Genomic DNA, 21039 nt, shown 5'->3' with positions numbered 1-21039 from the left:
CAGCAGGTCTCCGCAGACCGGAACAGCCTGGCCGGGCTGACAGCGTAGTTATGGGGAGAGCGTCTGTCTGGTAGGGAGCGCAGCGCTGAAGGCCATCTCGCATGCCTTGCTTGGGCCTCCAGCAGGTCTCCGCAGACCGGAACAGCCTGGCCAGGGCTGACAGAGTAGTTACGGGGAGAGCGTCTGTCTGGTAGGGAGCGCAGCACTGAATGCCATCTCGCATGCCTTGCTTGTGCCTCCAGCAGGTCTCCGCAGACCGGAACAGCCTGGCCGGGCTGACAGCGTAGTTATGGGGAGAGCGTCTGTCTGGTAGGGAGCGCAGCACTGAAGGCCATCTCGCATGCCTTGCTTGGGCCTCCAGCAGGTCTCCGCAGACCGGAACAGCCTGGCCGGGCTGACAGTGTAATCACAGGGAGAGCGTCTGTCTGGTAGGGAGCGCAGCACTGAAGGCCATCTCGCATGCCTTGCTTGGGCCTCCAGCAGGTCTCCGCAGACCGGAACAGCCTGGCCGGGGCTGACAGCGTAGTTACGGGGACAGCGTCTGTCTGGTAGGGAGTGCAGCACTGAAGGCCATCTCGCATGCCTTGCTCGTGCCTCCAGCAGGTCTCCGCAGACCGGAACAGCCTGGCCAGGGCTGACAGCGTAGTTACGGGGAGAGCGTCTGTCTGGTAGGGAGCACAGCACTGAAGGCCATCTCGCATGCCTTGCTTGTGCCTCCAGCAGGTCTCCGCAGACCGGAACAGCCTGGCCAGGGCTGACAGTGTAGTTACGGGGAGAGCGTCTGTCTGGTAGGGAGTGCAGCACTGAAGGCCATCTCGCATGCCTTGCTTGTGCCTCCAGCAGGTCTCCGCAGACCGGAACAGCCTGGCCGGGCTGACAGCGTAGTTACGGGGAGAGCGTCGGTCTGGTAGGGAGTGCAGCACTGAAGGCCATCTCGCATGCCTTGCCAGGGCTGACAGAGTAGTTACGGGGAGAGCGTCTGTCTGGTAGGGAGCGCAGCACTGAAGGCCATCTCGCATGCCTTGCTTGGGCCTCCAGCAGGTCTCCGCAGACCGGAACAGCCTGGCCGGGGCTGACAGCGTAGTTACGGGGACAGCGTCTGTCTGGTAGGGAGTGCAGCACTGAAGGCCATCTCGCATGCCTTGCTTGTGCCTCCAGCAGGTCTCCGCAGACCGGAACAGCCTGGCCAGGGCTGACAGCGTAGTTACGGGGAGAGCGTCTGTCTGGTAGGGAGCACAGCACTGAAGGCCATCTCGCATGCCTTGCTTGTGCCTCCAGCAGGTCTCCGCAGACCGGAACAGCCTGACCGGGGCTGACAGCGTAGTTACGGGGAGAGCGTCTGTCTGGTAGGGAGTGCAGCGCTGAAGGCCATCTCGCATGCCTTGCTTGTGCCTCCAGCAGGTCTCCGCAGACCGGAACAGCCTGGCCAGGGCTGACAGCGTAGTTACGGGGAGAGCGTCTGTCTGGTAGGGAGCGCAGCACTGAAGGCCATGTCGCATGCCTTGCTTGTGCCTCCAGCAGGTCTCCGCAGACCGGAACAGCCTGGCCGGGGCTGACAGCGTAGTTACGGGGAGAGCGTCTGTCTGGTAGGGAGCGCAGCACTGAATGCCATCTCGCATGCCTTGCTTGTGCCTCCAGCAGGTCTCCACAGACCGGAACAGCCTGGCCGGGCTGACAGCGTAGTTACGGGGAGAGCGTCTGTCTGGTAGGGAGCGCAGCACTGAAGGCCATCTCGCATGCCTTGCTTGTGCCTCCAGCAGGTCTCCGCAGGCCGGAACAGCCTGGCCGGGCTGACAGCGTAGTTACGGGGAGAGCGCCTGTCTGGTAGGGAGCGCAGCACTGAAGGCCATCTCGCACGCCTTGCTTGTGCCTCCAGCAGGTCTCCGCAGACCGGAACAGCCTGGCCGGGCTGACAGTGTAGTTATGGGGAGAGCGTCTGTCTGGTAGGGAGTGCAGCGCTGAAGGCCATCTCGCATGCCTTGCTTGTGCCTCCAGCAGGTCTCCGCAGACCGGAACAGCCTGGCCGGGCTGACAGCGTAGTTATGGGGAGAGCGTCTGTCTGGTAGGGAGCGCAGCGCTGAAGGCCATCTCGCACGCCTTGCTTGTGCCTCCAGCAGGTCTCCGCAGACCGGAACAGCCTGGCCAGGGCTGACAGCGTAGTTACGCGGAGAGCGTCTGTCTGGTAGGGAGCGCAGCGCTGAAGGCCATCTCGCACGCCTTGCTTGTGCCTCCAGCAGGTCTCCGCAGACCGGAACAGCCTGGCCGGGCTGACAGCGTAGTTACGGGGAGAGCGCCTGTCTGGTAGGGAGTGCAGCACTGAAGGCCATCTTGCACGCCTTGCTTGTGCCTCCAGCAGGTCTCCGCAGACCGGAACAGCCTGGCCGGGCTGACAGCGTAGTTATGGGGAGAGCGTCTGTCTGGTAGGGAGCGCAGCACTGAATGCCATCTCGCACGCCTTGCTTGTGCCTCCAGCAGGTCTCCGCAGACCGGAACAGCCTGGCCGGGCTGACAGCGTAGTTATGGGGAGAGCGTCTGTCTGGTAGGGAGCGCAGCGCTGAAGGCCATCTCGCATGCCTTGCTTGGGCCTCCAGCAGGTCTCCGCAGACCGGAACAGCCTGGCCAGGGCTGACAGAGTAGTTACGGGGAGAGCGTCTGTCTGGTAGGGAGCGCAGCACTGAAGGCCATCTCGCACGCCTTGCTTGGGCCTCCAGCAGGTCTCCGCAGACCGGAACAGCCTGGCCGGGCTGACAGTGTAATCACAGGGAGAGCGTCTGTCTGGTAGGGAGCGCAGCACTGAAGGCCATCTCGCATGCCTTGCTTGGGCCTCCAGCAGGTCTCCGCAGACCGGAACAGCCTGGCCGGGGCTGACAGCGTAGTTACGGGGAGAGCGTCTGTCTGGTAGGGAGCGCAGCACTGAAGGCCATCTCGCATGCCTTGCTTGTGCCTCCAGCAGGTCTCCGCAGACCGGAACAGCCTGGCCAGGGCTGACAGCGTAGTTACGGGGAGAGCGTCTGTCTGGTAGGGAGCACAGCACTGAAGGCCATCTCGCATGCCTTGCTTGTGCCTCCAGCAGGTCTCCGCAGACCGGAACAGCCTGGCCAGGGCTGACAGTGTAGTTACGGGGAGAGCGTCTGTCTGGTAGGGAGCACAGCACTGAAGGCCATCTCGCATGCCTTGCTTGTGCCTCCAGCAGGTCTCCGCAGACCGGAACAGCCTGGCCGGGCTGACAGTGTAGTTACGGGGAGAGCGTCTGTCTGGTAGGGAGTGCAGCACTGAAGGCCATCTCGCATGCCTTGCTTGTGCCTCCAGCAGGTCTCCGCAGACCGGAACAGCCTGGCCGGGCTGACAGCGTAGTTACGGGGAGAGCGTCGGTCTGGTAGGGAGTGCAGCACTGAAGGCCATCTCGCATGCCTTGCCAGGGCTGACAGAGTAGTTACGGGGAGAGCGTCTGTCTGGTAGGGAGCGCAGCACTGAAGGCCATCTCGCATGCCTTGCTTGGGCCTCCAGCAGGTCTCCGCAGACCGGAACAGCCTGGCCGGGGCTGACAGCGTAGTTACGGGGACAGCGTCTGTCTGGTAGGGAGTGCAGCACTGAAGGCCATCTCGCATGCCTTGCTTGTGCCTCCAGCAGGTCTCCGCAGACCGGAACAGCCTGGCCAGGGCTGACAGCGTAGTTACGGGGAGAGCGTCTGTCTGGTAGGGAGCACAGCACTGAAGGCCATCTCGCATGCCTTGCTTGTGCCTCCAGCAGGTCTCCGCAGACCGGAACAGCCTGACCGGGGCTGACAGCGTAGTTACGGGGAGAGCGTCTGTCTGGTAGGGAGTGCAGCGCTGAAGGCCATCTCGCATGCCTTGCTTGTGCCTCCAGCAGGTCTCCGCAGACCGGAACAGCCTGGCCAGGGCTGACAGCGTAGTTACGGGGAGAGCGTCTGTCTGGTAGGGAGCGCAGCACTGAAGGCCATGTCGCATGCCTTGCTTGTGCCTCCAGCAGGTCTCCGCAGCCCGGAACAGCCTGGCCGGGGCTGACAGCGTAGTTACGGGGAGAGCGTCTGTCTGGTAGGGAGCGCAGCACTGAATGCCATCTCGCATGCCTTGCTTGTGCCTCCAGCAGGTCTCCACAGACCGGAACAGCCTGGCCGGGCTGACAGCGTAGTTACGGGGAGAGCGTCTGTCTGGTAGGGAGCGCAGCACTGAAGGCCATCTCGCATGCCTTGCTTGTGCCTCCAGCAGGTCTCCGCAGACCGGAACAGCCTGGCCGGGGCTGACAGCGTAGTTATGGGGAGAGCGTCTGTCTGGTAGGGAGCGCAGCACTGAAGGCCATCTCGCATGCCTTGCTTGTGCCTCCAGCAGGTCTCCGCAGGCCGGAACAGCCTGGCCGGGCTGACAGCGTAGTTACGGGGAGAGCGCCTGTCTGGTAGGGAGCGCAGCACTGAAGGCCATCTCGCACGCCTTGCTTGTGCCTCCAGCAGGTCTCCGCAGACCGGAACAGCCTGGCCGGGCTGACAGTGTAGTTATGGGGAGAGCGTCTGTCTGGTAGGGAGTGCAGCGCTGAAGGCCATCTCGCATGCCTTGCTTGTGCCTCCAGCAGGTCTCCGCAGACCGGAACAGCCTGGCCGGGCTGACAGCGTAGTTATGGGGAGAGCGTCTGTCTGGTAGGGAGCGCAGCGCTGAAGGCCATCTCGCACGCCTTGCTTGTGCCTCCAGCAGGTCTCCGCAGACCGGAACAGCCTGGCCGGGGCTGACAGCGTAGTTACGGGGAGAGCGTCTGTCTGGTAGGGAGCGCAGCGCTGAAGGCCATCTCGCACGCCTTGCTTGTGCCTCCAGCAGGTCTCCGCAGACCGGAACAGCCTGGCCGGGGCTGACAGCGTAGTTACGGGGAGAGCGTCTGTCTGGTAGGGAGCGCAGCGCTGAAGGCCATCTCGCATGCCTTGCTTGTGCCTCCAGCAGGTCTCCGCAGACCGGAACAGCCTGGCCGGGCTGACAGCGTAGTTATGGGGAGAGCGTCTGTCTGGTAGGGAGCGCAGCGCTGAAGGCCATCTCGCATGCCTTGCTTGTGCCTCCAGCAGGTCTCCGCAGACCGGAACAGCCTGGCCGGGGCTGACAGCGTAGTTACGCGGAGAGCGTCTGTCTGGTAGGGAGCGCAGCGCTGAAGGCCATCTCGCACGCCTTGCTTGTGCCTCCAGCAGGTCTCCGCAGACCGGAACAGCCTGGCCGGGGCTGACAGCGTAGTTACGGGGAGAGCGTCTGTCTGGTAGGGAGCGCAGCGCTGAAGGCCATCTCGCATGCCTTGCTTGTGCCTCCAGCAGGTCTCCGCAGACCGGAACAGCCTGGCCAGGGCTGACAGCGTAGTTACGGGGAGAGCGTCTGTCTGGTAGGGAGCACAGCACTGAAGGCCATCTCGCATGCCTTGCTTGTGCCTCCAGCAGGTCTCCGCAGACCGGAACAGCCTGACCGGGGCTGACAGCGTAGTTACGGGGAGAGCGTCTGTCTGGTAGGGAGTGCAGCGCTGAAGGCCATCTCGCATGCCTTGCTTGTGCCTCCAGCAGGTCTCCGCAGACCGGAACAGCCTGACCGGGGCTGACAGCGTAGTTACGGGGAGAGCGTCTGTCTGGTAGGGAGCGCAGCACTGAAGGCCATCTCTAATTTTTTCTGTAGTTAACTCTTTCACCCTGAAAAGATTGAATACAATGTATTTATTCTTTAAAACGCAATCGCCCCACAAAGCGATTTTGTGAGTGTTTAGCGCTCTTCCTATACCTTCCATTGAGGCAAAATCACCTCAATAATGGTCCAGGCATCGCTTTGCTGAGCGGACGCAACGCGCTGATATGAACCTTCTCATAGAGATTCATTGCAGAAGCCTTTTGTGGGCGATTCTGAAAACCGCCTGCGCTTGAAAGAAGTACAGAAACGCCCTCAGTGTGAACAAAACCCTGAAAGTGATTTCCTCAAAAACTATGAGGTCTTTAAAAAAAAAAAACAACTCCGTTTTTTTGCCTTGTACACACTATTCTCCATATGCAGCAATATGACATGACAATAGCAGGTATGGGTGCTTTGCTATTAACCGCTAAATTCAGCACAAAATTACTACCAAAAAATGATGAATTATGAATGATTACAGATGAAATGCATTCTGATTTTTCCCGAAATGTTGCATCATAATTGTAAATTTCTGTGTGAGATTATGGCTGTTCAGCATTTGTGCTGCTCACTATTCTAAATGTATTGCCTCAGTCCAGTAATGCTTCTAAAGGTGGACACACACCATACCATTTTTTAAATATCTGTTCAAATTAAGAATTGCAATCAATTTTTCTGACTGATTGTAACATTTCAAAAATATGACCAATGTACCACACACCTATGTTCAATATTTCCCCAATTATGATAAAACTGATTGGAAACTCTGAGAAAATTGCTAGGGTGCGTATATTAATAAACTGACAATCTAACACACACCATACAATTTTTAGAGAGATTGAAGAAAAAGATCTGGCATTCCGGATCGATAAAAATCGAAGAAAATGGGAAATCTGATCGAATTTTTCAGTCAAATGAACAAAAAGCTTTCTATTTTTTTCAGGAGATACGAACTTTTTTATTGAATTGCTGTAAAATCGGATCATTTTATTGTATCGTGTGTGGCCACCTTAAAGAGAATCTTTAAAGTGAATGTTTACCGGATTAAAAAAGAAAAAGTCAGATACTCACCTAAGGAGAGGGAAGGCTCGGTCCTAATGAGCCTTCCCCCTCCTCTCCCGGTGCCCGGTCCCGCGCAGGATCCCCCGTGGCAGTATTCGACCAGTTCGGTCAAATACTGCCACTTCCGAATGCCGAAGGGAGCTTTCGGAAGCCTTCGGGAGCACTCGGGCTCCCGAGGACGCGGCCGCTCCATACTACGCATGCGCGAGCACCCTCTATGACGCACTCACGCGTACGTAGTATGGAGCGGCCCGTCTTCGGAAGCCCGAGTGCTCCCAGAGACCTCCGAAGTCCCTGCGGCGGCGGACGCGAACGGGGGAGCCAGCGCAGCACCGAGAGCACCGGGAGAGGAGAGGGAAGGCTCATTAGGACCGAGCCTTCCCTCTCCTTAGGTGAGTATCTGACTTTTTCTTTTTTAATCCGATACCCATTGGCTTTAAATAAAAAGCATACCATTCTATTCATTATGCTCTCCTGGGCCCCTCTGTGCTGTTTCTGCCACTCCCCGCTGCAATCCTGGCTTGTAATTTTTTTTAAAATAAAGACAGTCCTTTCCCTCCTTCCACCAAAAGGCACAAGCCTGCTGCAGAGTGTCCCTGGCTTCAAGCTGTGCTGATGGCCCATCCATCAGGTATCGTTGATAAGCACGATGGCAGAAGCAATTTAGTTGCGGAAAAGTCAGACATTCTGGCTCCCTCCCAGCAGGGGAGCTGACACGTAGCTTGCTGCCACAAGCTTGAAAGAACAGTCACCTAGAAATGACCTGCTGTAAATCCCAGAGGTATATCATATTCCATAAACTGCTATATATGTCATATTTTCTGTATTGCCAGGCTGGCAGACCCTCCAAACTAACAGAGCATGATGGGCCCTCGCTGGCGCTCGTTCTGAGGAAGTTTCAGAACATTCTGAGGTAAAGACTGCCAGTTAGGCAGTTCGAAAGTGCCCTGATGATACCACAGGGGTCCCACCCCTCATGTTTGGTATCAGACTGCTGGGTAAATCGGGACAGACCTGAAAATGTTAGTAAATCTGCCCTGACCTGTACGGTTCTGTGAGATAGAGCCCATATATGGTTAGATATGATTTCTGGTCCCCAGGACAAGGGGAGGGCTCATCTCATCTTCTAAGGGGGTGTATGGCTCCCCGCCCTCACTCCCTCCTACTGAAGCAGGGGCATAATAATGGCAGAGGAGACAAACTCAGTGTCCTCCACCCTGAATCATCATCCTGATTTCATCTGTGCCAGCTTGAGGATATGTTGGCATCTACCTGGTCTGAACTCTGAACTGAAATAAAGGAACTCTACAAGTTTTTCCCACAATAGGACATCTTTCCACAAATCCTAAGTATTTTCTCCCTTTTATTTCATACTGGTTATTAATGTTTCAATAATTGTTGATTTTAATAATTTTCTGTATATATTAATTATTTATATTGCTTTCAATAAACCGACGCTATCGTCAGTGGTTGTTCCAGCTACCCTATTATTCAGCATACACAGGAACTGAACTCAGATCTCTGAAGAGACGCTACTATTGTTGATATATAGACAGAATAGAGTGTGTTTAACCGTTTTATTCGCAGGACTAGTCAGTCGGGTCCACTGGCCCATACCAGTGGTGGTGGCAGTTATGCCCTGAAATCGTGTGTAAGTTGTAATTACCGTACCTCACAGGCTCCCTTCTGGTCAGGCTGCTGCCCAAGTTCAGTCGATTTCCGTGCACCGAGTGCGACCACAGCTTGCATGATTGGTGTGCTGAAACCGATTGGAAGTCAACTTGCGGTCTGACCACTAGGGCTCCTGTGACATTTACAAACAAAAGACATGGCTTCTAACCAGCTTGTGGTAGGCTAAGAGGAGCTCAGTCTGTGACTCATACAGAGCCTGGAGGGGGCGTGGAGAGGGTGTGTATATCTTCTATCCTATCACAAGCAGACCAGCAAATTCCAGCCTGAGCGCCTGAGCCCGAGAAAGCCGTCAGAGGAAAGAAGATTACATTATATAACAGAGATAATACAGCCACTGTGCAACTAGGAAAGGCTGCAGTAATGCAGACCACATTAGAACAGGTATAGGAACTTATAGGATATAAGAAATAAGGCTGAACATTTTGTTACAGAGTCTCTTTAAGACTTCTGTAGTCACAGCTTCTGCAGAACGATCTTGTAGCTGAACCACAATCTGACCTGTTTGCTGTTTCTTACATTTAGCTTATGGAAGCTCGGGATACTTGATGAATCAACTGATCTGTCAGCAAGAGGTCAACCTATTATGCTGGATACACATGATGCCTTCCCGCACTCGATGTGCCCGTCGGTTCGCGTCGACTTGATTATTAGCATTTCCGAGCGCATTTCGATGATTAGGCCGATTTACATGTAAAGTATGCCAAATCCACCTAACGATCCATCGAAACGCGAATCGGACATGTCAGAAATAATCGAGTCGACGCCAAACGCATTGTGTGTATCCAGCATTACCGGGAATACTGATACTGTGGTGTAGCCAGAGGCTTTGTCTGTACTTAGGGGAACCCTGCCAGTCCTGGCTTTGCTTGCAGCAGGCTTTCTCCACATGTCTTCAGTCCCTGCTTGCAGCAGCTCTGACTTCTGAAATCGTTTATTTTCTGTCTGTGCTGATTGTGGCAAGCTAGTCTGCAGTCACCAACAGCCGTAACAGAGACATTCTACTGCCCAGCGGTGGGGAAAGAGAGGGAACTAAGCAAGTTCTTAAAGTTGGATTACACTCCCAAACCTAACATTTCAATAACTACTCTTAAGGATACTGTAATGCAGGGGGGGTTATACTTTCTGACCACCCAGAGCAACAAGACTAGTAGCTGAATAATGGAAGAGGCTACACGAGTTGCCCAGAGCAACTGCAGCTCTGGGCTTCTGATATCACTACAAATAAGACACAATGGCAGCGCAGTGCGATGTTGCGCTGCCTATGTTCTGAGTAACCAGACAAAGAACGAACAGACAGGCTGACTGACTGACTGATTGTTGCCCAGGGCGGATGCCGTCTGAGTCTCTGGCTAAGTAACAAGTATATATAAAAACAGAAACCGAGAGCCCGATATAGAAGTGGAGAAATGACAGAGTACAATATTATACTCACAAAACAGGGTTACCTCCAGGCAACTACTGTATAGGCAGGTGAGGAGATTTTCCTGTCCTCACTCAGGAAGTCGCTCTCTGTGGATAGTAGAAAAAAAAAAAAAGAAAAAAAGTTACAAAACAGATACAAGAAAGACAGACGGAACGCTAGCAAGACTAAGCGCTGCCCTAGCGATAGCAAGCATTCAGACGGGTACAAGACAGGATTAGAATGGAGCATAACTAGTAGCAACCACAGCTCACAGTCACGTCCACAGAGCAAGCAGGTAACAATCAGCCACCAGCAAGCATCCACACAGGCAAGACTACAGGAAAGAACGTAACTAATAGCAACCGCAGCCTATAGTTACGTTCCCAGAAACTATCAGTCACCAGCAAGCATCCACACAGGCAAGACTACAGGAAAGAACGTAACTAATAGCAACCGCAGCCTATAGTTACGTTCCCAGAAACTATCAGTCACCAGCAAGCATCCACACAGGCAAGACTACAGGAAAGAACGTAACTAATAGCAACCGCAGCCTATAGTTACATTCCCAGAAACTATCAGTCACCAGCAAGCATCCACACAGGCAAGACTACAGGAAAGAACGTAACTAATAACAACCGCAGCCTATAGTTACGTTCCCAGAACTAGAGTAGCAGGAATACAACCAGTCACCAACGTGGTGATGGCAGAATCCAAGCTATCAGGATAGTGGACTTCACTGACCCACCGCAGATGCAGCAATAGAGTTGGGCCGAACGGTTCGCCTGCGAACGGTTCCATGCGAACTTCCGTGGTTCGCGTTCGCGTCCCGCAGGCGAACCTTTGCGGAAGTTCGGTTCGCCCCATAATGCACCATGAGGGTCAACTTTGACCCTCTACATCACAGTCAGCAGGCCCAGTGTAGCCAATTAGGCTACACTAGCCCCTGGAGCCCCACCCCCCCTACTAAAAGGCAGGCAGCGGCGACCATTACGGTCACTCGTGTGCCTGCATTAGTGAGAGTAGGGCGAGCTGCTGCAGTCTCTCATATAGGGAAAGATTAGTTAGGCTTAACTTGTTCCTGGCTGCATACCTGTTCTGTGAACCCACCACTGCATACCTGTTCTGTGAACCCACCACTGCATACCTGTACTGTGAACCTGCCACTGCATACCTGTTCAGTGAACCCACCACTGCATACCTGTTCTGTGAACCCACTACTGCATACCTGTACTGTGAACCCACCACTGCATACCTGTTCAGTGAACCCACCACTGCATACCTGTTCAGTGAACCCACCACTGCATACCTGTTCTGTGAACCCACCACTGCATACCTGTGCTGTGAACCCACCACTGCATACCTGTTCTGTGAACCCACCACTGCATACCTGTTCTGTGAACCCACCACTGCATACCTGTTCTGTGAACCCACCACTGCATACCTGTTCAGTGAACCTGCCACTGCATACCTGTTCTGTGAACCCACCACTGCATACCTGTACTGTGAACCCACCACTGCATACCTGTACTGTGAACCCACCACTGCATACCTGTTCTGTGAACCCACCACTGCATACCTGTTCAGTGAACCCACCACTGCATACCTGTTCAGTGAACCCACCACTGCATACCTGTTCTGTGAACCCACCACTGCATACCTGTTCTGTGAACCCACCACTGCATACCTGTTCTGTGAACCCACCACTGCATACCTGTTCTGTGAACCCACCACTGCATACCTGTTCAGTGAACCCACCACTGCATACCTGTTCAGTGAACCCACCACTGCATACCTGTTCAGTGAACCCACCACTGCATACCTGTTCTGTGAACCCACCACTGCATACCTGTTCTGTGAACCCACCACTGCATACCTGTTCAGTGAACCCGCCACTGCATACCTGTTCTGTTCAGTGAACCCGCCACTGTATACCTGTTCTGTTCAGTGAACCCGCCACTGCATACCTGTTCTGTTCAGTGAACCCGCCACTGTATACCTGTTCTGTTCAGTGAACCCGCCACTGCATACCTGTTCTGTTCAGTGAACCCGCCACTGCATACCTGTTCTGTTCAGTGAACCCGCCACTGCATACCTGTTCTGTTCAGTGAACCCGCCACTGCATACCTGTTCTGTTCAGTGAACCCGCCACTGTATACCTGTTCTGTTCAGTGAACCCGCCACTGCATACCTGTTCTGTTCAGTGAACCCGCCACTGTATACCTGTTCTGTTCAGTGAACCCGCCACTGTATACCTGTTCTGTTCAGTGAACCCGCCACTGCATACCTGTTCTGTTCAGTGAACCCGCCACTGCATACCTGTTCTGTTAAGTGAACCCGCCACTGTATACCTGTTCTGTTCAGTGAACCCGCCACTGCATACCTGTTCTGTTCAGTGAACCCGCCACTGTATACCTGTTCTGTTCAGTGAACCCGCCACTGCATACCTGTTCTGTTCAGTGAACCCGCCACTGCATACCTGTTCTGTTCAGTGAACCCGCCACTGCATACCTGTTCTGTTCAGTGAACCCGCCACTGCATACCTGTTCTGTTCAGTGAACAGTTTGGTGTGTCAGTGTGAAGCAGTACCTTAATTACACTACCTGACTGATGTATACACATGCAAGATGTTTTAAAGCACTTTAGGCCTGTCATTTAGCATTCAATGTGATTGCTGCCCTTAAAACGCTGCTTTGCGTCAAATCCAGATTTTTCCCGGGGACTTTTGGCGTGTATCCCACTCCGCCATGCCCCCCTCCAGGTGTTAGACCCCTTGAAACATCTTTTCCATCACTTTTGTGGCCAGCATAAATTTTTTTTTTCAAAGTTCGCATCCCCATTGAAGTCTATTGCGGTTCGCGAACTTTAACGCGAACCGAACCTTCCGCGGAAGTTCGCGAACCCGGTTCGCGAACCTAAAATCGGAGGTTCGGCCCAACTCTATGCAGCAAATGTCCATGAGGCATGGAAACAAGGCAATACACAATAATACAGAAAAATAACAAACGGCTCAACTAACGGATAAATATATATTAGCAAGTCTGCATATATATTTATCAAGAACTAGCTAAAGCACAAGTAATAAGCTTGCATAGAACTACAATAACAGACCTATAACAGAGTGTCAAGGTGCCCAGCAGATCAGCGTACTGACTATGACGGGCGGGGTCTGAAATGGGAGGCAGACTTTTATGCCGGCATCAGCCAATGGATGCAGGTATGCAAATTTCCACACAGCTGAATGGTAATCATTCATTCCTGAGCTGGCTTGATTACCATTTGCTAGCTGAAAGACTATCATAACAAATGCATGCAGTACTATGCAACAACATGCATGTGGGAAATCCAGGGCTATCTGGCTGCAGCTCAACTGCCGCAAGCAATAGGAGGAATCCTGACAGCATCCTGAGCTGCTCTGAACTGCAGAGTGACCGCACATGACATTCTTCCAGTGTATTGCTCCTGTCCCTATTGCCTGAAGAAGCGGGTTCTAGCCTGCGAAACGCGTCGCGACTCTTGTACCGGGAGTAATTGAATAAATTGTTATATGTTTTGAAATTTGACAGCTCTTGTCCGTTTATGGTTGGTCGGCACATGACAATAAGACTCACTGCGAATGCACAACCGAATGCAAGCAGAGCAATTGCAGCTCCACTGCAAGCGACAGAACAGGAGAGATCCTGACAGATACATGGTACAATTTTTTCATTTTTTTACAATTAGATAAATTTTAGATAATTTTTTACAAATATTCCGTTAGAACGAATATAAAGATTTTTCCAACATGTCTGATCGGATTTTTATCAAAAAAACATGATAACTTCAAAAAAAAAATTTATTCAATTGTTCTGGTTGAATAAACGGGAACATTAAATGGTTTTATTGTACCGTGGATGGACACCATCAAAGACACAAAATAACATTTGAAAAAACCCCAAGCATTCCCTGTTAGGCCTGGTGCACACCAAAAACCGCTAGCAGATCCGCAAAATGCTAGCAGATTTTGAAACGCTTTTTCTTATTTTTCTGCAGCGTTTCAGCTAGCGTTTTGCGGTTTTGTGAAGCGTTTTTGGTGTAGTAGATTTCATGTATTGTTACAGTAAAGCTGTTGCTGAACAGCTTCTGTAACAAAAACGCCTGCAAAACCGCTCTGAACTGCCATTTTTCAGAGCGGTTTGCGTTTTTCGTATACTTAACATTGAGGCAGAAACGCTTCCACAATCCAAAAAATGCCTCACCCCGGGAGGATTCGTTTCTGCAAAACGCCTCCCGCTCTGGTGTGCACCACCCCATTGAGATACATTGACCAAGCGGATCCGCAGCCGCAAGCGGCTGCAGAAACGCTGAAAAAGCCGCTCGGTGTGCACCAGCCCTTAGGGCTGGTGCACACCAAAACCCGCTAGCAGATCCGCAAAACGCTAGCAGATTTTTAAACGCTTTTTTTTATTTTTATGAGGCGTTTTGCTAGCGTTTTGCGGATTGCTGCTGCAGTTTTCAGTATAGTAGATTTCATATATTGTTACAGTAAAGCTGTTACTGAACAGCTTCTGTAACAAAAACGCCTGAAAAACCGCTCTGAACAGGCGTTTTTCAGAGCGGTTTGCGTTTTTCCTATACTTAACATTGGGGCAGAAACGCATCCGAAATCCAAAAAATGCCTCACCCAGGCATTTTTCGTTTCTGCAAAACGCCTGCCGCTCTGGTGTGCACCACCCCATTGAGATACATTGACCAAGCAGATCCGCAGCCGCAAGCGGATCTGAAAACGCCCAAAAAGCCGCTCGGTGTGCACCAGCCCTTAATGTTTATTTTCCCTGCAGAGAGCAGTACAGGCTTGCTTATCTGCTAATCAGCAAATGTAATGAATGCTGGCTGAAGCTCTCTGCCTGTGTCTTCACTCCGCTCCTCCCTCTGCTGAAAAGAGATATCGCCCTGGCAACAGCTGAGTCACTTCAGCAGAGGGAGGGGCAGAGCGAAGACACAGACAGAGATATTCTTCCTGATGTCAATAGATAAGCTGGGCTCTGCAGTGAAAATAAACACATATCTACACAGAGGAAATACCTGGAAATGCTTTCAAATGTTTTTTTATGTACCTGAGAGTAGATACTGACATTTTAGTTTTGGGATTATACTCTCAGTTTATAATATCTGATTATTATGGTATGTTTTATGTACTGATGTTCCCAATACTTCTAGTGAACTTTTGTGACCTGAAAAGTCTATAATTTTTCACAGTAATAAAACTGATGAAGCTGTTCTTTTAATAGCCAAAATCTTGTAGTAAGAAATTACTTTAATCTAGGATGTGCGCTTCTAATTACTGTTCTCAAAGCATCGTAGTCTGGCAAACAGTTGGTGGAGTTTGTTTATGAATTTTATGCAGTCCCTGGAGAGCAGATCTAATAAATGTTTCTCATAATAAGCATAATAAAACAGGAAACACAGAGAACGTAAAAAAGAAAAGAAACCATACTTAATTGTATTGCTATAACGATCTAGATTGTGTTGTCAGACCTGCAATACGACAACAAACCTCTGCCAAACCTTTTTTCATTGCAGCATTTCGTAAACCTTGATTGAGCAAAAACATCTCTCTGGTCATATCCTATTATGTGAGCAGCTGTTTTCTGTCCCCATATTTCTAAATAAGCCCTCATGGCATCCGGTTACAGCACTGCCAATTAATTGTATTTGGCTAAATCTTAAAGCGGTATCGTCACCATAAAAATCAAATTTCAACAGCAACTGGTCTTAGTGTATTAAGGGATAAAGATGCTAATCCTGCATTCAAAACTTTCAAAACTTTTTCTGCTGTTATGATTTGGAGTTATCACATACTTAAGGAGCACTGGCCCTTTAGTAGTCAGTGCCAAAAAGTTGCATGCTGGGGGTTCTTTTTATCTATAATCTATTCCTCCTCTTCCCTTTATTTCCCTGCCTAGCTGACTAGCTGAAACATGATCCCCTGCTCACTTGTGTTAACAAGTAAGATAGAGTTGACTCTATCTTACTTGTTTGTGTAGCGATTAAAGGAGAAAAGAAAAAAAAGTTAAGGGAAGAATGACATCAGGATTTAGCCTCAAACTGTGGGCAAAAGACATGGTTCCCACTAGTAACATAATTCTCTTCATTTACTATATAAAATTCACTGAAATCAAAACGTGGACAGTACAATACATGTGTTATGTAAGTAGATCAAGTATTTATCTACTTATATATGTGTTTTTTTTCCCTGGCATAGTATGGCTGATCCTCCTGCTTTAAAGTAAGCTTGGGTACTAGATCATACAAGGAAACCATGGCTGGCACAACCCACCTTCAAATGATGAGCCAACGCCTTCCAAATTGCTGGTAAAATCAGCCCCAGGTGACAAGCCAACCAATTGCAGAAAACCTCTCCTTCATGTGACAAGCCAACACCCAACCAATTGCTGCAAACCTCTCCTTCATGTGACCAGCCAACACCTGACCAATTGCTGCAAAGCCAGTGTCGGACTGGGAGCTGGAAAAGCTAAAGAAATCCACTTGCTGGCCAAGCAGCAGTTATCAGGTGTTGCTGCTCACAGTGAAGACTTGCTGCAGCCTGCAGGTTTCTATTCGGAGTGATAACACAGGAGCAGTGATGTGGCAAACGGTTCGCCGGGCAAACATCCCTGGGGGGTTTACTACTTCCGGGTCGCTCTGACCCGGAGTAGTACGCCTGCGCTGCCCGGCAGAGCGCGTCCTAGATCGCGCTGCTGTTGCCGGGCACTCTCTGCGCATGAGCGTGACGTCGTTCACCGGTTAACGGTTCGGGAACCTTTCGCCACATCTCTACACAGGAGCCCATATGCAATTAACTTTTCCACCTGAGTTATCTCCTAGGAGATAATTTTCATCTTCTCTTTAAACTAAATTTTCAGCATTTTACAATCAAGAAAGAACCCAAAAGTTGGTGAAAAAGTCCTATCACATTTATTTTTAGTATTTGTTCTTGCTTGCAGATGGCTTAAATGGCATTTTATGACAAGCTGTGAAAATATCACTTAGGTGAAAAGTCAGGAGACAAGGTGAACTGCATTTGGCCCAGGGTTTCTGCTGCTTGGCTGGCAAGTGGATTTCCTCAGTTTTTCCACTTCCCAGTCCGACACTGTGCAAACCCCTCCTCCACATGACAAGCCAACACCCATCCAATTGCTGCAAAACCCTCCTCCACGTAATGAGCCAACACCTCACCAACAGCCAAACCCCTCCTCCACATGACAAGCTAACACCCAACCAAGTGCTGCAAACCCCTCCTCCACGTGATGAGCCAACACCTCATGTCACAGGGTGGTGAGACGCAAGATGAGGACGTGACAGAAGATCATGTCACAGGCTGGTGAGACCCAAGATGAGGACGCGACAGAAGATCATGTCACAGGCTGGTGAGACCCAAGATGAGGACGCGACAGAAGATCATGTCACAGGCTGGTGAGACCCAAGATGAGGACGCGACAGGAGATCATGTCACAGGCTGGTGAGACCCAAGAAGAGGACGCGACAGAAGATCATGTCACAGGCTGGTGAGGCCCAAGATGAGGACGTGACAGAAGATCATGTCACAGGCTGGTGAGACCCAAGATGAGGACACCACTGGAGATCATGTCACAGGCTGGTGAGACCCAAGAAGAGGACGCGACAGAAGATCATGTCACGGGCTGGTGAGACCCAAGATGAGGATGTGACAGAAGATCATGTCACAGGCTGGTGAGACCCAAGATGAGGACGTGACAGAAGATCATGTCACAGGCTGGTGAGACCCAAGATGAGGACGCGACAGAAGATCATGTCACAGGCTGGTGAGACCCAAGATGAGGACGTGACAGAAGATCATGTCACAGGCTGGTGAGACCCAAGATGAGGACGTGACAGAAGATCATGTAACAGGCTGGTGAGTCCCAAGATGAGGACGTGACAGAAGATCATGTCACAAGCTGGTGAGACCCAAGATGAGGATGCAACACAAGATCATGTCACAGGCTGGTGAGACCCAAGAGGAGGACGTGACAGAAGATCATGTCACAGGCTGGTGAGACCCAAGATGAGGACACCACTGGAGATCATGTCACAGGCTGGTGAGACCCAAGATGAGGACGCGACAGAAGATCATGTCACAGGCTGGTGAGACCCAAGATGAGGACACCACTGGAGATCATGTCACAGGCTGGTGAGACCCAAGATGAGGACGCGACAGAAGATCATGTCACAGGCTGGTGGGACCCAAGATGAGGACCTGTGAAGTCCTATCACATTTATTTTTAGTATTTGTTCTTGCTTGCAGATGGCTTAAATGGCATTTTATGACAAGCTGTGAAAATATCACTTAGGTGAAAAGTCAGGAGACAAGGTGAACTGCATTTGGCCCAGGGTTTCTGCTGCTTGGCTGGCAAGTGGATTTCCTCAGTTTTTCCACTTCCCAGTCCGACACTGTGCAAACCCCTCCTCCACATGACAAGCCAACACCCATCCAATTGCTGCAAAACCCTCCTCCACGTAATGAGCCAACACCTCACCAACAGCCAAACCCCTCCTCCACATGACAAGCTAACACCCAACCAAGTGCTGCAAACCCCTCCTCCACGTGATGAGCCAACACCTCATGTCACAGGGTGGTGAGACGCAAGATGAGGACGTGACAGAAGATCATGTCACAGGCTGGTGAGACCCAAGATGAGGACGCGACAGAAGATCATGTCACAGGCTGGTGAGACCCAAGATGAGGACGCGACAGAAGATCATGTCACAGGCTGGTGAGACCCAAGATGAGGACGCGACAGGAGATCATGTCACAGGCTGGTGAGACCCAAGAAGAGGACGCGACAGAAGATCATGTCACAGGCTGGTGAGGCCCAAGATGAGGACGTGACAGAAGATCATGTCACAGGCTGGTGAGACCCAAGATGAGGACACCACTGGAGATCATGTCACAGGCTGGTGAGACCCAAGAAGAGGACGCGACAGAAGATCATGTCACGGGCTGGTGAGACCCAAGATGAGGATGTGACAGAAGATCATGTCACAGGCTGGTGAGACCCAAGATGAGGACGTGACAGAAGATCATGTCACAGGCTGGTGAGACCCAAGATGAGGACGCGACAGAAGATCATGTCACAGGCTGGTGAGACCCAAGATGAGGACGTGACAGAAGATCATGTCACAGGCTGGTGAGACCCAAGATGAGGACGTGACAGAAGATCATGTAACAGGCTGGTGAGTCCCAAGATGAGGACGTGACAGAAGATCATGTCACAAGCTGGTGAGACCCAAGATGAGGATGCAACACAAGATCATGTCACAGGCTGGTGAGACCCAAGAGGAGGACGTGACAGAAGATCATGTCACAGGCTGGTGAGACCCAAGATGAGGACACCACTGGAGATCATGTCACAGGCTGGTGAGACCCAAGATGAGGACGCGACAGAAGATCATGTCACAGGCTGGTGAGACCCAAGATGAGGACACCACTGGAGATCATGTCACAGGCTGGTGAGACCCAAGATGAGGACGCGACAGAAGATCATGTCACAGGCTGGTGGGACCCAAGATGAGGACACCACTGGAGATCATGTCACAGGCTGGTGAGACCCAAGATGAGGATGCGACAGAAGATCATGTCACAGGCTGGTGAGACCCAAGATGAGGACGCCACAGAAGAACATGTCACGGGCTGGTGAGACCCAAGATGAGGACGCGACAGAAGATCATGTCACGGGCTGGTGAGACCCAAGATGAGGACGCGACAGAAGATCATGTCACAGGCCTGTGAGACGCAAGATGAGGACGTGACAGAAGATCATGTCACAGGCTGGTGAGACCCAAGATGAGGACGCGACAGAAGATCATGTCACAGGCTGGTGAGACCCAAGATGAGGACGTGACAGAAGACCATGTCACAGGCTGGTGAGACCCAAGATGAGGACGTGACAGAAGATCATGTCACAGGCTGGTGAGACCCAAGATGAGGATGCAACACAAGATCATGTCACAGGCTGGTGAGACCCAAGATGAGGACGCGACAGAAGATCATGTCACAGGCTGGTGAGACCCAAGATGAGGACGTGACAGAAGATCATGTCACAGGCTGGTGAGACCCAAGATGAGGACCGGACAGGAGATCATGTCACGGGCTGGTGAGACCCAAGATGAGGATGCAACAGAAGATCATGTCACAGGCTGGTGAGACCCAAGATGAGGACGTGACAGAAGATCATGTCACAAGCTGGTGAGACCCAAGATGAGGACACCACTGGAGATCATGTCACAGGCTGGTGAGACCCAAGATGAGGATGCAACAGAAGATCATGTCACAGGCTGGTGAGACCCAAGATGAGGACGTGACAGAAGATCATGTAACAGGCTGGTGAGTCCCAAGATGAGGACGTGACAGAAGATCATGTCACAAGCTGGTGAGACCCAAGATGAGGATGCAACACAAGATCATGTCACAGGCTGGTGAGACCCAAGAGGAGGACGTGACAGAAGATCATGTCACAGGCTGGTGAGACCCAAGATGAGGACACCACTGGAGATCATGTCACAGGCTGGTGAGACCCAAGATGAGGACGCGACAGAAGATCATGTCACAGGCTGGTGAGACCCAAGATGAGGACACCACTGGAGATCATGTCACAGGCTGGTGAGACCCAAGATGAGGACGCGACAGAAGATCATGTCACAGGCTGGTGGGACCCAAGATGAGGACACCACTGGAGATCATGTCACAGGCTGGTGAGACCCAAGATGAGGATGCGACAGAAGATCATGTCACAGGCTGGTGAGACCCAAGATGAGGACGCCACAGAAGAACATGTCACGGGCTGGTGAGACCCAAGATGAGGACGCGACAGAAGATCATGTCACGGGCTGGTGAGACCCAAGATGAGGACGCGACAGAAGATCATGTCACAGGCCTGTGAGACGCAAGATGAGGACGTGACAGAAGATCATGTCACAGGCTGGTGAGACCCAAGATGAGGACGCGACAGAAGATCATGTCACAGGCTGGTGAGACCCAAGATGAGGACGTGACAGAAGACCATGTCACAGGCTGGTGAGACCCAAGATGAGGACGTGACAGAAGATCATGTCACAGGCTGGTGAGACCCAAGATGAGGATGCAACACAAGATCATGTCACAGGCTGGTGAGACCCAAGATGAGGACGCGACAGAAGATCATGTCACAGGCTGGTGAGACCCAAGATGAGGACGTGACAGAAGAT

At 51.6% G+C, this 21039-nt stretch overlaps 1 protein-coding gene across 1 annotated transcript in view; it reads right to left on the bottom strand.

Moving 5' to 3' along the window:
• LOC137523143 (chemerin-like receptor 1) overlaps window positions 1–21039 on the bottom strand; it is a 262038-nt gene that overhangs the window by 195350 nt on the left and 45649 nt on the right. Inside the window, exon 2 of the mRNA XM_068243381.1 lies at window positions 9829–9905. The gene's annotated coding sequence lies outside the window, so the exon portion shown is untranslated. The remainder of the gene's footprint in view (window positions 1–9828; window positions 9906–21039) is intronic.

Source organism: Hyperolius riggenbachi, chromosome 6 (genome assembly GCF_040937935.1).
Source record: "Hyperolius riggenbachi isolate aHypRig1 chromosome 6, aHypRig1.pri, whole genome shotgun sequence".
NCBI classification, from domain to species: domain Eukaryota; kingdom Metazoa; phylum Chordata; class Amphibia; order Anura; family Hyperoliidae; genus Hyperolius; species Hyperolius riggenbachi.
This window is presented reverse-complemented; position numbering and strand designations above follow the sequence as displayed.